At 47.4% G+C, this 16,266-nt stretch overlaps 1 pseudogene; it reads right to left on the minus strand.

Moving 5' to 3' along the window:
* Positions 1 to 16,266, minus strand: part of LOC127209658 (60S ribosomal protein L23a-like) — a 79,993-nt pseudogene that overhangs the window by 14,289 nt on the left and 49,438 nt on the right.

Genomic DNA, 16,266 nt, shown 5'->3' on the forward strand with positions numbered 1-16,266 from the left:
TGTCCTTGGTGTGGATGAAGAGTCTGGCGTTGGAAGCTGGGAGGTGAGGGACACTCGGCTCCCCAAGGAAGGGATGACCGTGCTGCTGGCCTTGTGGAGAATTCTTGGCCACTAGAGAGGAATATGAATTTCAGCCTGTCCCTCAGGGTCATTCTGGGTTAATCTTAGCTGCTTCCATGCCCACGGAAGAACCACACATTTTTCCTCCTTAGCCATGTCCAAGGCTCTCATCTCGCGCAGCCTCAGCACCTTCCCAGGTGAAATTGAGACATGTGCTTATGACAGCGTGTCTCCATGAAGACAGATCGCTCTCCCTCCAAGGTCAAAGCTCCTGCTGGCCAGGCTTTTTGGCAAATGATCCCTCAAACAGGGCAGTGCACAGACGACAGTGAGCTCTTGAGCCTCTGGCCACCCCGCTCGTCAAGACCTTTCTGCGGCTTCTTGTGCCCGGTGGAACTTTTCTCCTTTCATTCTCTGTCTGAGCCTGCCCTGTTATCCCCAGCCTCCAACGCGAAGGATGAGTTGGCACAATATCAGAAATGATGACAGGTACCAGAAGGCAAAACAAATCTTTTGGAGGAAGAAAAAAAAAGGAAAATTTTCAGTTATTTTATAAGGCAAGCATCACAATGCCTCAGAAGGTTTAAAGAGAGAGAGAGAGAGAGAGAGAGAGAGAGAGAGAGAGAGAGAGAGAGAGAGAGAGAATAGCAAAGACACTGCCTGCTGTGCTTGTCCATTCTGTCTGGCATGGACACTAACGAGAAGGGCCGGGCCTTTGTTTTCTACTAGCCGAGGCCTATGGCTGCCACTCCTCATGAGTGTGTGTACTGTGTATTTCTTGCTAAGGTCCTGCTATTGGTCCAGGTATGGGATTTTTTTTTTTTTTTTAAAGTGAGCTAAATAAGCAGGAAAGAAACCGAGGAAGCCTTACAAAGGTTATGCTTGCGGGGAGCCTCTTATATGGCCTCAGGTAATTCTGCCTCCTTGGTAGCCATGCCCTTTAGGAATGCTTGCTCCCTTCAGTGTGGGATGGATATACACAATATGGTGAATGTGATGGGCACTGCCACCAAGATGAGAAGAGTGATTTGTGTCTTGTCACTAGTCTCCTTCCCTCTCATGTCACTGCTGGCAGCCAGCTGCCCCAGGAGAGGCCCATGTGAGGCAGCTGAAGTTGGCAGCCAACAGCAGAGGAGGCCGTGGGGCCTGGGGCCAGCTTCATCAGTGAGCTTGGGAGCAAGACCACAAGCCCAGTCAATGCTTGTCTCCCTCCTGAGAGACACTGAGCTCAGCCCAGTGGGGACAGGGGCCTCAGGGAAGCTGTGGTGGGATCCCTCCTTGCCGCAGAAGCTGGGTGATGTTTATTCATAAGACGTTTGACTCCCAGTGAAGTTTTCACCTGGGAATGGAATGCAGGCATCAAATGGAGTTTTCTATTAAAGACTTAAGGACAAATGATTTAAAGGGGGGAGACCTCACTCTTCTCCGTGAAAGACCAGCCACCAGGAAAGCTGGAGGAACAGCATTCAAACAAAGAGGGCAGCCTGGGTGCCGGGAAATTGAAGCAGCAAAAAGTTGGCTCATTCGAAGAAGACTTGAGCTAGGAAGGGAGCCTGCGTGCCCTGCCGGCATTGTTTACTCCCTGTCATCATTCCTCAACTTAGCCTTAAAAAGCAGGCATCAGAACCCTGTCCCATTGTCAAGAGCACCATGGCAACTTTTAGTCATTAGCTAGGTCTGAGGACATACAGCTGGAAAGGGGCAAGGCTCAGATTCGAACCAAGATGTCTCTGCCTATGGATGCAGTGGATGGGTCAGCTTAGTAATATCACGTGACTTTGCTTAACCACTTGGTAGGTGGCTCCGGCCAGGTTCTCAGTTCTCCTGGCCTCTGTCCTGCAGTGGTTTTCATTCTGGCATGAAGAGGGGCAACCGCCAAGCATTTTCATTTGGCTTTACTCATTTGCTTCTGATAAGGGTCTGAGGGCAGCTTGTATTGGAGGAATCTGTCATTATTGTGCCCACACAAAAGGCGAAGCTCAGAGATGAGAAACGGCTAGCCGCGGGGCATTGCCATAAAAGACACGGTGAGATGCTGACCCTAGGGTCCTGATTCTTGGTCTTTCCTCTGCTGGTGTTGCTCTAGAGTCCCTACAGTCAGGAAGGCTGAGTGTGCTCTCTGGAGTTAGTATCTTTTTATAACTCAGCTTTAGGGCGCTTTGGCTTTTCTAAATCACTCAAGTTGGGGGTGCATGTGTCTATGAAAGTTCTTGCCTAACAGCTGAGTGGGGAATATTTAAGATGCATCAGAGACTTTAACTTCTCAGTTTCCACTATTAGCTTCATTTAAATAACTAGACTTTCTGGTTCATTACTCTTAAGAACTTGAGAGACAGCCGGAATTTGCAGGCCCGTGTATGTCTCTCAAAGTGAGTGACTGGTCTTCCAGCATTTACTCAGTCTACTTGCCAGTTAGCTTTTGTTTAAACATGACTTCTTCAGAGAGGACTTTTCTGACTTTTGGTCCTGAATTAGACACCCCCCACCCCCGCTCCCCCACCACCACCCTGCATACACTCTCTCGGAGCCCTCTGTGACTGACCTTGTCAGCTCTGACCAGGACAGATGAAATCAGCTTCCTCAGTGGGTAAAGTTTCTGTCATGCAAGTGGGAGGCTGCAGTTCGAACTCCCAGAAACCACATACACGCATGGGAGGCACAGCAGAGGCTTTTTATGGGGTAGCTTTTCTGATAGAGTCATATCTCTGAACTCCTGTAGTTTATCTTTCCCCTGAGACGCCAGAGAGAGAGAAGGCAGGACTCTCTGGCCTTGGGAAGGCCTCCATTGGTCCTTGAAGGTCAGATGAAAGACTTCATCGAAAGTCCTTCCCTGTCCTTTGCTTTGGAGAAAAGGAGGGTGGAGAGTTGGGAGGATAGCCCAGGTGAGGTCAGAAAGATCTTGAGGCTGAGTTTTGAGTCGAAAGCAATCCGCACATCAAATGCTACCTTGAGCATCTATTTTCTGAGCCCCTGAAATGGTATTTTGGGATATGAGAGGGCCTCAGTGAATTATGTTAAATTAAAATGATAAAGTTTGACAAGGGTTGGGTTGTAGCTCAGTGATAAAGCATTAGTTTACTGTACATTAAGCCCTGGGATCCAGCCTCTAGTGTTTATTTGTAGAGAAATGAGGTAATGACCCGTGAGAAACTGTTATGGTTTGAGGTTCATGTATTGAAAGCCTGGTGCCTAAAGCAGTGTTCACAAATAAGGCGACTGGATCGCGGAGAGTCTGACCCATCAGTGATGGGTTTATAATTTATATTATCTCGTCCCTCTTTTTCTCTATCCCATTGCCCCTCCCTTGTTGCTCCTCCCCTACCTACTGCCATATGCTTCTGCCACCACCGTGCTCTGCCTCCGTGTAGACCCACAGCAGCAAAGCCAGCCAACCATGGACTGAAAATTTGAACACTATGAACCAAGTCAACTTTTCCACTCATCTCAGGTGTTTTGCCACGGTGATAGAAAGCTGACTAACATTCGAGCAGTCCCAGAGGATGGGAGGAACGCCTTCAGATCCCACCACACGGGGGCCATCTGCATGTAACTGTAATAGCAGTGTGACTGTAGCTAGCCCTTATTAAGCCTGTATATGTTCCCATATGTTTGGTTTTTTTTTTTTTTTTTAATATATAATGCTTCACAAATTTGTCTGTCTTCCTTCCACAGGGACTGTTGTAGTTTGGGTTACTATTGCTATGGCCAAAGCGAGCTACAGAGGAAAGGGTTTATTTGGCTTACACTTCCACATTGCAGTCCATCATTGAAGGAAGTCAGGACAGGATCTCAAGCAGGGCAGGAACCTGGAGGCAGGAGCTGATGTAGAGGTCATGGAAGAGAGGTATTTCCTGCCTTGCTTCCCATGGCTTGCTCAGCTGGCTTTCTCTTAGAACCCAGGACCACCAGGCCAAGGATGGCACCATCCACAAAGGAGTGGGGGCTGGGCCCTCCCCATCAACCACTAATTTGAAAAATATCCTACAGGTTTGCCTGCAGCCCGATCTCATGGAGGCTATTTTTTTTTTTAAGTCAAGTTTCCTTCCTTTCAGATGACTTTAGCTTGTGTCAAGTTGACACAGGGGGCCATGCTAATCTCCTTCACGCTGCTCTACTTATAGCATGTGTGCTATGGAAGGAGCTCCCATAAGGTCTCAAGTACATCACATGGTAATTTCAGGACCTGACACTGAGATAGTTATTTCACACGTAGATTTTTCTCACATGCAAACAACAAGGTGACTGGTCTGTCCTGGTTTGCCGGAGACGATCTAGTCTTAAAACTGAAGATGCAGCATTCCAGAAACAGTCCTTACAGCTCATCCAAATGGGGTGGTTAGTCCTGAAGTGAAGGGAAGAGTCAGTGGGCTGTGGGCCAGGAAATAGGATACAGGAGAGAAGTGGGAGATGAAAACACAGCGAGGAGTCTAGGACTGATGAATTATGCTTGCATTTGTCAGGGGTTGGAATACACGTGTCTGTGTGTGTGTGTGTGTGTGTGTGTGTGTGTTTGTTTTGAAGAAACAAGATTAGGCTGGGTAGATCAGCGAGGGTTGCTATAGAAGACAATTTCATTTGCCGTAGTTTGCCCAGAAGCCTTGAGCTACGCACAGTGCGGCATCTGTTTCAGGATATGCTAGCTGGATCAGTATTTCCGTGTGACTTATGCAGATCCTCACTACTTCCCTTGTCAGGGCTCTTGGTGGACTACTGGACAGTGTGAGCCCCAGGTTTTGGAACCACCTAGCTCTAGAGGAGGGGAAAAGTACATGGCAAGGTGTCCATCTCCCCAGGATCTAGTCTTAAAACTTAAAGACTTATCCAGATAGGAAGGTCCAGCCCTTAGCATCCTGCCCCAAGGAGATGTTACTGTGGGTTGCCCGTGGAGGCTCCGGTTGATTCTTTTGGAAACTTGCAGTTTCCTTCCCTTCTTCCTTCCTTCCTTCTCTCTCTCCCCCCCCCCCCCCCCCCCCCGCTCTCTCTCCCTGTCCCTCTCTCCCCATTTTGGTCCCTCCCTTCCCCTCTCTCCTCCTCCTTATTCTTGGTTTTTTGAGACAGGGTTTCTCTGTGTAGCCTTGGCTGTCCTGGATTCACTTTGTAGACCAGGCTGGCCTCGAACTCTCAGAGATCCACCCACCTCTGCATCCTAGAGTGCTGGGATTACAGGCGTGCACCAGTGGAGGGACTCGCAATTTCTTGAGTTGCTATGATCACTTGCAGCATTGGGAATGAAGGTCCTGTGGCTCTGATAGAAGAGTCTAAACATGGGTCCTCTCGGCTGCAGAAACACCCTGTGACCCCAGGCACAACCTAAAAACCAAATCTCAATGGCTAATCCAGGGTCTTGAGAGTGGTGGGAGGGGATGGGGTGGATTCCTACATAAAACAAAACCTGGGCTCCCGGAGCTCTCAGCTTTCGGAAGAAGGTTTTTTCCTAGAGGGGAAGTGGGGCCAAGAAAGACGTTCCTTTCTCCTTAATTTTCCCACATTAAGTACCTCTCTTCACAGATACACAGACACACAGACACATGCACACATGCACACAGGCACACACACACAAACGCATGCATGCCCACCCTAACACACCTGCTCAGCATCTCTCTGTATAAGCCAGATTGGCACTCTTCTTCTGACTCTCAACGCTGGGACTACTAGCACTACTATCCCTGCACGCATATCTTCCATTTTGTAACTGACAAATTGTACTCATGTACGTTTAGGTAGTGCCAAATGCTGCTACGATCTGAATATGCTTCTGCCACCACCATGCCCTGCCACCCCCAGACCCACAGCAGTGGAGCCAGCCAACGATGGACTGAAATCTCTATGAACCAAATCAATGTTTCCACTTAATATATTTATCTCAGGTGTTTTGTCACAGTGATACAAAGCCGACTAACATGTGAGCAGTCCCAGAGGATGGCAGGAATATCTTCAGATCCCACCATACTGGGATGGTTTACTCAAGGCTATTACATTTATCTCAAATCTCTAAAATTTTTTGACCAGAAGATTTGACATTTAAATTAAAATATCCAGCATCTTGATAAATTTACCACGCTTTGCAACTGATCTGAAAAAGAGAAAACAAAGGAAACAGTTGTAGACTCCATGTGTATAAATAAGAACAGATAGTATGTCTTTCTGTATTTGGCTTATTTCATTCAGACAAAGTTCTCCAGTTCCATTTATTATTGTTATTTTTCTATTGTTATTATTATTATTATTATCATTATTATTATTATTATTATTATTATTATTATTATTATTATTATTATTATTATTATTATTACTACTATTATTATTACACAGGGCTAACTGTGTAGCCCTGGCTGTCCTGGACTCACTTTGTAGACCAGGCTGGCCTGGAACTCACAGAGATCCACCTACCTCTGCCTCCCAGAGTGCTGGGATCACACAGGCATGGGCTTTCCAGTCCCATTTATATTGTTGCAAATAACAGAAGCTCTTACCCATTTTCAAAAGTGTGTGTTAATTGCACAATTGTATGATAGCTTTATCCAGATTCCATCATGTTCACTCCCTTCTGCCCTTACTCTATTCTCTCCCTCCTGTCCTCACCACACCTCCTTCCTCCTTAACAACACTGATAGCACTTTTACAGCCTTTCCCATTTCTACATGTGAGGAAAAACACATGACCCTTGTCCTTCAGTGTCTGGCTTATTTCCCTTCACACGATGACCGTGAGTTCTATCTAACTTCCTGGAAACATTGTTTTCTCTTTATGACAGAAAGACTACTCCATTGTCTGTATATGTACCCTTTTCTTTTTTCATTTATTAATCTGTTGATGGACATCTAGGCTGGCTCTGTAACCTTGCTATTTTGAACAGAGCAGCAATGAACATGGGTGTGCAGACTGACATTTTTTAATAATTCATCCCTTGATGGGCACTTAGGTTGATTTTACAGCATAGGTACCTGTGCCCGGCTCTGCAGTCTTCAACGTACTGATTTCAAATCTGCACCCTTTCATTATTTCTTTATTCACCTCCTGCCTTGTTATTTTTACATACTCGTGGACACACATGAATGTGCGTGTTTTAGTTGTGTTCATGTCTTTCTGAATTCTAGTATGTTTTCATTATGTGTTCTAGACTACGAGTGATGTCTGTCTCATGGAGTGCTTCAGTGGTTGAGATGACAGAATCTCAGTCTATATGTGGCACATCACATTCTGACTTGTGCACTGTGTCATCTAACCAGGAACACAGCGCACTGCATCTCTGTGAAAGTCCTAGGCACTCTGTCAAGAGTCTATGGTTCTTTTGGCTGTCCCATGGGGGCCCAGGCCCTGTGGGAGGCCTGTAAGATAGTCTGGCCCCAAAGTAGGTGTTCTCCTGGCTGCAGCTATGGGAAAACTCAAATCTCCAATTCTTATTTGCATTGGCCTTGGTATAGGGTAATGGTTGAGACAAATGGGGCATGAATGTAGAGGTAGCCATGTCTAGGGAGCTCTAGTATTATAAAGGCTATAGGAAAAAAAAACCTATTTTCTTCCAGATTTCTCAAAACAAGCTAAGGAAACCAGCCCAGAGGGAAGTTTTTAGTGACCACACAAACGTCTTCCAAGGACAGCTTGCCCAGGGTGGTGCCCTATCATCCATGCTTTGCTGGGTCTCAGCCAGCCTAAAAGCTGGTCTTGGATGAGGCACTGTGTGTGAGCCAACACTTTAGTGGGAGAAAAAGCAACAGCTCTGCCTCCTTGTTGTTGGTGCACCAAAGAGTAACAGGAAACACAAACCCAACCAACACTTGTCTGCCATCGCATAGGGCCTTAGCATCTACCAAAGTTGTTTAAAACGCAGCTCCCTTCGTCACCTCCCTCAGGCTAAGTGTGGAGGTGGGACTCCATGACTTTCACTGACAAATGAGGAGCGTCAACCTGTGACTATAGTTACTTGTCTAGTGCTGTGACCAGAAAACACTATGACCAAGTCAGCTTAGAGAAGGAAGTGTTCAATTGGGCATATGGCTCCAGGGGATTAGAGTCCATGATGGTGGAGCAAAGGCATGGATGCAAGAACAGCCGAGAGCTCACACCTCAAAGTACATGCAGAAAATAGAGCGAACACTCTCGAGAATGGCCTGAGTCTATTGAAACCCCAAAGCCCACTGCCGGCAACACACCTCTTTCAAACTAAGCCACACCTCCTAATCCTTCCCAAACAGCTCCACCCACCGTATTCAACTGTATTCAAACATGCAAGCCTTGGGGGGGGGGCACTCTCATTCAACCAACACCTGCCCCCATTAAAGAGAGTAGAGCCATGGCTTGAACCCAGAACTGTTGATTCCAAATATGTGTGGGTGCCTGTGGACAGGGAGCCTCACCTGTTACAACCAAAGACCCACCCAGCCTTGGAGATACTTTGGCAATGGGACGAGGGCGCTGTGGCTTGGCTTAGGCAGAAATGGCTTCTTGCAGGAAGCCTGGGGTTATGGAGTCTGAACTGGACCTGAATTTACCCATCCCTTCTTGTCTCAGCAGCCTAAGTGAAGCAGGAATGAATCCACCGCAGCCCTCCCTGCGGCCTTTTCATCTCCAGTAACACCGAGACCAAGGCAGGAGACCCAAATGGCTCAGAGAATGCAACCACTGTGCCACTTTGCCTAGCAGCAGAAGTAGGAACTGGCATGGGTCCTCTCTGTGGGTAAATATAAGTAGCCTGGATTGCAGGCCAACCCCTTCCCCCTTCCCCCTTCCCCCTGCCCCCTCCCCTCCCCCCACTAAGCTCCGAACCCCCCTCCCCCACCAGTGTTAATGCTCAGAACCCAAAACCTTTGCTGGGGCCACAGTAAGTTGATTTATCCAGGAAACAAGGCAAGGTTTGCAATTTCAATATACAGAGATTAATTAACACACAGAGCTAATTAGGCAGGCAAAACACCCACGAATTGATTAGTATATGAAAAAGAACACATCTATTTGGAGAAATGTGCTCTATAAGGTTGTACAATATTTGCAAACTTAATTGCCAAGTGGAAATTCCCCTTCTAGTGCTTAAGGAATTTAAGCGATTAACCTTTGCTGGCAGGACCTTTCAGTCCTCAAACAGGACCGGGAAGTGAAGCACTAGGCTCTGCCTTTGCTGGAACATCTGGAAAAGATGGCAGGATGCTGGGGCTCCACCTCTGCCCCTGCCTGGGTCCTGGCCTGAGTGAGGGCCTGCGAACCAAGGCTCCACATCTGCAGGCCTAGTTTTACATCTTTTCTATTCCAAGAGCTTTGCAGTACCACTCTCCTGTAATGCATGTCTATGCGCTCCTTCTAAAGACTTTGTGGCTGTCATGGAAGAATATCAGCTCATTCAAAGTCACAATGTTAAGGGTGGCGTTGGGCCTTGAACCCCGGTCTATTGCTTTTTCTTTAGAGCTAATGCACCTATTTACTGATTTCCTTCTCTGCTCTTTCCTGTGTCAGTGAACAAGCTGATAACTTGTATAGCTAGAGCAAGCATTCATGGTCTGGGGTGTACCAGGTCCAAAGGCCTCCACTTCAGAGTGTGAGCCTCTCTCTCTCTCTCTCTCTCTCTCTCTCTCTCTCTCTCTCTCTCTCTCTCTCTCTCTCTCTCACACACACACACACACACACACACACACACACGTAGGCAGGTAGGCATGTGCACACACAAAGAGACAGACAGACAGACAGACAGACAGACATAGAGAGAGAGAGAGAGAGAGAGAGACAGACAGACAGAGACAGAGAGAGACAGAGATACAGAGACACAGAGAGACAGAGACAGAGAGTCAGAGACAGACAGACAGAAAGATCAGTCAACCAAAAAGACAACTTCTGTGACCCTATGACTCCTCTTTCCATTAACCAGCTAACCATCTATCTCTCTAACCTGTTCTGCACTTCAGTATGGGGTTCTTTCTCCTTGTAGATTATTTTCCATTCTGTGTGGAAGGTATGGGCACAGCTCACATGGGGTAGGCCTTCCAGAGAACCTGTTCTTTCTCACCACAAGCCTCAGTTCAAAGGGCAGGGATTTTGATTGGTTCATTCTGGGTGGGGTAACTTGTGTCCAACTGCCATAAGCTAAGCTGATCAATGTTTGTGCCACTGCAAACATGGCTACTGTACCATGAGGGAAGCAGAGATGGGACCAGCCATCCCAGGGGTGCAGTACAGAGACCCACAGATTATCTGGACGTGTTGCTCTCTGGGAGAAGATAGTCTGACACAGGCTGAAGGCTCAATACACATGGAAGGCCTGATTGAGGAACTTAATGAAGTCTGGATACCTAAGCCATCAGCCGCACTGGGCCTCAACTTCTCCAATGGAAAGGTGGGGTTTCTGGCATAAGTGATGCAGACCACACAGGAAGGAGCTCATTGGAGAGTTCTGCAGAATTCTTCCTTCATGCTAACCAGGCAGATGGTCCTGGTCCTAGGAGCCTATGGGCCCTTTCTGGAGGGAGGCCTGGGAACCTTCTACAGGGTCACCTTTCCTGACAGCAGGCCTTTGGCACTCACTCACCCAGGCCCCAGAAGAATGTAGAGCCTCAGAGCTCTGACAGTACCTCTCAGCCACCTGCTAGCTCAGATGGGACTTCAGAAGGAGCTGCTTCTGCCAGAGTTCTGAGGACAGCTAGAACTCTGGCAGAGGCCAATTCCAGAGTGCTGCTGCTGGCTTTATAACTCTGTGGACCCAGGCTGGTAGATCGGCCAGTCTCTCTTCACCTGGCAGGGTGTATAAAGCTTTCCTTGAGAAATGGAGCCAAGCCATTTGCTGCCATCATTGCCTGGGATCCAGAGTCAGTGCAGAGGAGGGAGGCTGCTCCTGCCACCAGCCACCAGCCACTGAAGGAGAGATAAACCTGGTTTTTAGGATCCCAAGTGCGGGATTGGAATGGTTTTGTGAAAGAACAGGTGAGGTTAATCCACTAGAAGAGCAACCACCTCATGCAGGAGCTTAATTGTTGCCAGCTGAAAAAATCCCATGAACAGACTCTGGGAGGAGATATATAAATGAGCGCAGAACTGGAGGTGGGGCTTTTTGAAGACTTGGGATAATTTTGGCTGTCCATCACTGCACTTCCAGATGCTCTTAGAGAGGACTGCTTGAGGGAAGGCTTCGGGGCTCCAGCTCCTGCTGAGGTTCTGGGTTCTGGTTACTCTAGGTTTCTGCAGAAGAAATCCTGCAGACTGGGCCAGGAGAATCGTTCCTCGGAACTGATATCCTTACGGTTTTGTTATTGTGTCCATTAATCCTCATTTCCTATTGTTTTGGTTAGTCAGGTTAAGTGACGTATGCTCGGTCACTGTTGTTAATGAAATATATTGGTTAAGAAAATTGAGCCTACAAGCCACCAACCACCAGCCACCAGCTACCAGCCACTCGCCACCCATCTCCTCACAGTGGATTTCAACTTTTGTTTCATATGACACTCTGGGTCTTGAAGAAGCAGAAACTTGAAGGTAATTTCTGACCCCCACCCTCTTTGTGTCTGTCTGTCTGTTTTTGTTACCCTCTCTTTCCCTCTCAGTCCCCCTCCCCCCTCTCTCTGTGCCTCTGTGTCTCTGTGTCCCCGTCCCCCCCCCCCCCCCCCCCCCCATCTGCACACACTTGCCACTGCACACGTGTGGAGGTCAGAGGGCAACCTTTTACCTCCTTTGAGGCAGGTTCTCTTAGCTGTTGTATGAACCAAGCTAACTGACTTTCAAGCTTCTGGAGATTCTCCTGTCCCTGCCTCCTTTGTCCCTCTGGGAACACCCTGGGACTACAGTATTATGTTTGTGTGTCCAGCTTTCTCATGGGTTTTAGAGACTGAACTGAGGCTATCCAGCTTTTAAGCCAAGTGTTTTATTCTCTGAGCTATCTCATAAGCCATGACTTGTTACCTTAACAAAAGCTGATTCTTTCTCTAGTGCAGTGGGTCTCAACCTTGCTAATTCTGCGACTATCTAATGCAGTTCCTCATGTCATGGTGACTCTCAACCATAAAATTATTTTGTTGCTACTTCCTAACTATTATGCTGCTATTATGAATAAAACTGCTATTACTATGAATTGCAATGTAAATATCTGATATGGAGGATATTTGATATGTGACCCTTGTGAAAGGATCATTCAATTCCCCAAAGGAATTGTGGCTCATAGGCTGAGAACTGTTGCAGGTTATTTGAATCACACTGTGAACCCTGGGGTTGTGTTGTTTACTGGATGAGCCTATGTGCTCAGCCCTAGCGCACACTTTTAATCCAAGAGTTTTCTGCTTGAGTCTTGTAAATAGGATTAAATCAAGTTAACCCTAGGTCAAGAGATGGAGCAAACAACCAGTTGACAGAAAGTGAACATAGGGGGAAAAAAAAACAGAACAAGAGGAAGGCAGGAGAACAGCTAGAGAGACGCACAGGAAGTAGAAGGGAGGGACATTCATCTTGGAGTTTTTTAAGCCGGCCTGGAGAAGGAGCACTGCTCTCTTTTGGGACTTTGGCTGAGGAGGAAGGACAGCTGGGTGCTTTCTCTGCCTCTCTGAGCTAGCAGGCTTTCACCCCAGCATCTGGATCTCCAATCTTTATTGGTAAAAACAAACATTTGAGATTTTGTTAAGAACAACAGAGAACCACTGATCTCCCTGACGATTTGTCCCCATTGCTGTGGCCCTGCTCAGGCCACCAGTGTCCCTCATCTTCATTGCTATATCACACTCCTACCTGGCTCTTCTGCCTTAATTTTTCTCCCAAATCCAATTGTGTTATTCCCTTGATCAAACCTGTTGTGCAAACTATTGTGAGAGGCTGATTTAACCGTCCATCCAAGCACTGCAGAGCGCAGGGAGCCACTGCAGTTCTCAGACACTGTTGGTGAGAGTCCAGAGTGAGTCAGCAATTCTGGAAAATAGCCGGGCGATTCCCTAAAATGTTAAATGTGCATTTAACACCCAGCCTGGCATTCTCACTCCTGTGTGTTCCTCAAAGAACCCACCTGCTCGTGAGATTTACATATGAACGTTTAAGGCAACTCTATGAATCACTGTCCCCAACTTGCAGCTAACCAAATGACCCCATCAGGGAAATGCATGGACATCCATACAATGGGACACAACACCGCAATGCAAATGAGTAACTACTACTGATACAGGGTGCCACGTGGTTACACTTAATGTATTATGCTGACTGAAATCACAGTCTTACGAGGTTACATAGTACATTATTCCATTTATGTGACATTTACAGAAAGTAAAATAACAAAACAAAACCACAGTGCCGACAGAATAGCAATCCTTAGGAGTGGAGGGAGGATGTGACTATAGGTTATGAGATTACGTGAATCTCTATACACACTAAAACTCCTAAAACCTGTTTGATGAAAGCAATGCTTTACTATTGGACAATTAATAAAATATTATTCTTTAGGATGGTGTTGGGTATCTGGTCTAGTTGCCATCCCCCTCAACCCCACCTTTGGCTCCTCTCCTGTTCTGTACAGCCAGTACTTAATAACATCTCAAACACAAATTTTCCCTTTTACTGTTCCATTCCAGGTGACTGGTGCCTCGCTTGCACTGTTGCCCAAACTCAAGTCATTGGGAATGCTATTTTAGTAACATCTCCGATTCTTAAATAGCCAAATACAACACATTTAGATTCCTATAGGATTCAATCTCTGAACTCAAGGCTAGTGTGTATCCCAGGGAGTCCAACAGCAGGAAAAAGTTTGAGGTTTTCCTGCCTGGGTCCCACAGAGCTGCAGAGCTCTTGGTGAATAAGTCTTGAGGTTCAGTGGCCTGTGAAAAATGAGGCCACATCTTCTCTTGCACACCGTAAATTACACCTTCCCTGGGGCTGGGGGCGTGGGACTGCAGGTATCTGAGGTGGCATGGCGGGTCCTGACTAATCACCCTTGCTAATGCAGCAGGCCAAGTTTTTAATTCCATGGGGTCAGGATTCTGGTGGATGATTTCCCTGCTGAGTACTGCAAGGTGGATAGCTGCTTGGTGAGAGGAGCAGGGCGGACCTGGGGGCTGAGGAGAGATAGATGCATGACAGAGCTCAACAAAACCCAGCTGTGCTCTCTGGGCAGGGCCTACAAAAGCCAGAGGGTGGCTAGGTGTGAGCGAGGCCTGGAGCGTTGGTCAGTGGCTTACAATATGAAACCGACTGCATATTTCTCTCACTCCTCAGAAAGATTGAGCAGGGCTGGTGAAATGGCTAAGTCTGTAAAGACACCTGCTTGCATGCCTGATAGCCCGAGTTCAGGCCCCTGGACTCACCTGTGAGTGAAAGAGCTACCACCTGTAGGTTGTTGTCTGATCTCTACATGTATGCTGTGGCGCACACACACACACACACACACACACACACACACACACACACACACACACACACGTGAAAAATTGGCAAGTGCCCCTTTCTGTCCCCAGGAGGAGTGAGTGGTTGAGCAGCCCTGGTTATTTCTGGCTAATGAGCTCACATGGCTTGCATGATGGGTACTATCCCTGAAACCCAATTCGTGGCAGCTGCCACACTGAGGACAGAGGCGGAATTTAGGCTTTGTTGAAATGAAGCCTCTGGACCTTTAGCTTTGGGCATTGCAGAGGGGGAAAGGTGGTGTTTGGAAAGCTAGCTTGTGAGAAACCTTTGTTGGTGGCATGGGAGGGACAACATGCTCTGCTATGACAGCAGCAGCTGCCCAAGGAGCAGCCTCTACACAGTGATATCAAGAGATGACCCTTCACCTACTTGTGGTTCTGTGGGTCATGGGGTCTGTCAATTTGATAATCTCGATCACCTGGGAGGCAGGCCTCTGGGCATGCCAGTGAGGGAGTGCCTTGACTGCACTGGGGTGGGAACCATCCCTTGGGCTGAGATCCTGCACTGGAGAAAAAGAGGGAAGTAAGTCGAGCACAGATGTTCATCTCTCCTTGCTTCGTGACCACAGAAGCTGTCCTGCTGAGGCGACTCCCCTCCCACAATGAGCTGTGACTACAAGCTACACTTAAAAAAACAAAAAGACTTTGTTTTAAAAACCAATTGTGCATAAGTGGGGTGAGTGTGTGGGTATGTGAGCTTGAGTGTGCGTGCCCACAGAGGCTCCCCTGGAGTTGGAATTGTGGGAGGCTGTGAGCCACTGATGAGGGTGCCAGCCCCTCAATTTATATTTCACACCTTCGTTTATATTTAACAAATATTTACTAGGCATCAGCTAGGTGGCAGGCACCTGTGGCAGAGATTTCACAGTGAGTCAAACATCACCAACGTTCTGTTCTCCTGGGTTTAAAACACAGTTGTTTGTAGAAGTCAGTCACTGTGCAATACTCAAAACAAATACAGTCTAGTAGGCTGGGAAGCTAGCTCAGTCAGTAATGTGATTGTCATGAAAACATGATGACCTGGGTATGGTACCCAGAGCCCATGTGAAAAAGCTGGACTAGTGGTGTGCACATGTAATCCCAGCACTGGGGAGGCTGAACTGGCAGATGTCTGGGACCAGCTGGCCAGTGGGAGACCCTGTCTCAATAAGCAAGACGGGTAGTGTTCTTGAGGAATGACAGTCAAGGTTGCCCTCTCATGTCTACCTGAATGCATGAGTGCGCACGCACACAAACCATAAAAAAAAAAAATCCCTCAAAATAAGACTACTGATCATTTACCTCCACTGCAGGAAAAACTCCTTTTATAGGAAAGAAAATGCTCCCCCAATCCAACCACAAGCATTGGCCTCTGATGCGCCTGCAGTGGTCTTCATTATCATCGAATGCATGGTCACACTCAGGCTTTCCATGAAATAGGACTATTAGATATTTAATTCTGCCAGGTGCAGGACAGGCCTAAGAGCACATGAGAGCAAGAATACCCTAGTTGTTCAGTCAAGGTTTCATCTAGGGAACCCTCTGATGCAATTTTCTTCTGTTGAGACAATGTCTTACCATGTGGCTCTGACTGCCTGGAGCTTGATATAGGGTCCAGGCTGTCCTCTACCTCAGAGCCCCCTGCCTCTGCCTCTCACAGCTGGGATCAGTGGTCATCATATCCAGCTTCCTAGGATACAATTCTTAAGAATGTTCTCAATGGCAAAAACATCAAGGAAAAAAAAATATCAGAGAATGCTGTCTGTGGTGGTTTGAATGAAAATGGCCCCTGTAGGCCCATAGAGAGTGGAGCTATGTGAAAGGGTTAGGATATGTGGCCTTGTTGGTTTGGCATGGCCTTGGAGGAAGTGTGTCA

This window comes from Acomys russatus, chromosome 26 (assembly GCF_903995435.1).
Source record: "Acomys russatus chromosome 26, mAcoRus1.1, whole genome shotgun sequence".
Taxonomy (NCBI): Eukaryota; Metazoa; Chordata; class Mammalia; order Rodentia; family Muridae; genus Acomys; species Acomys russatus.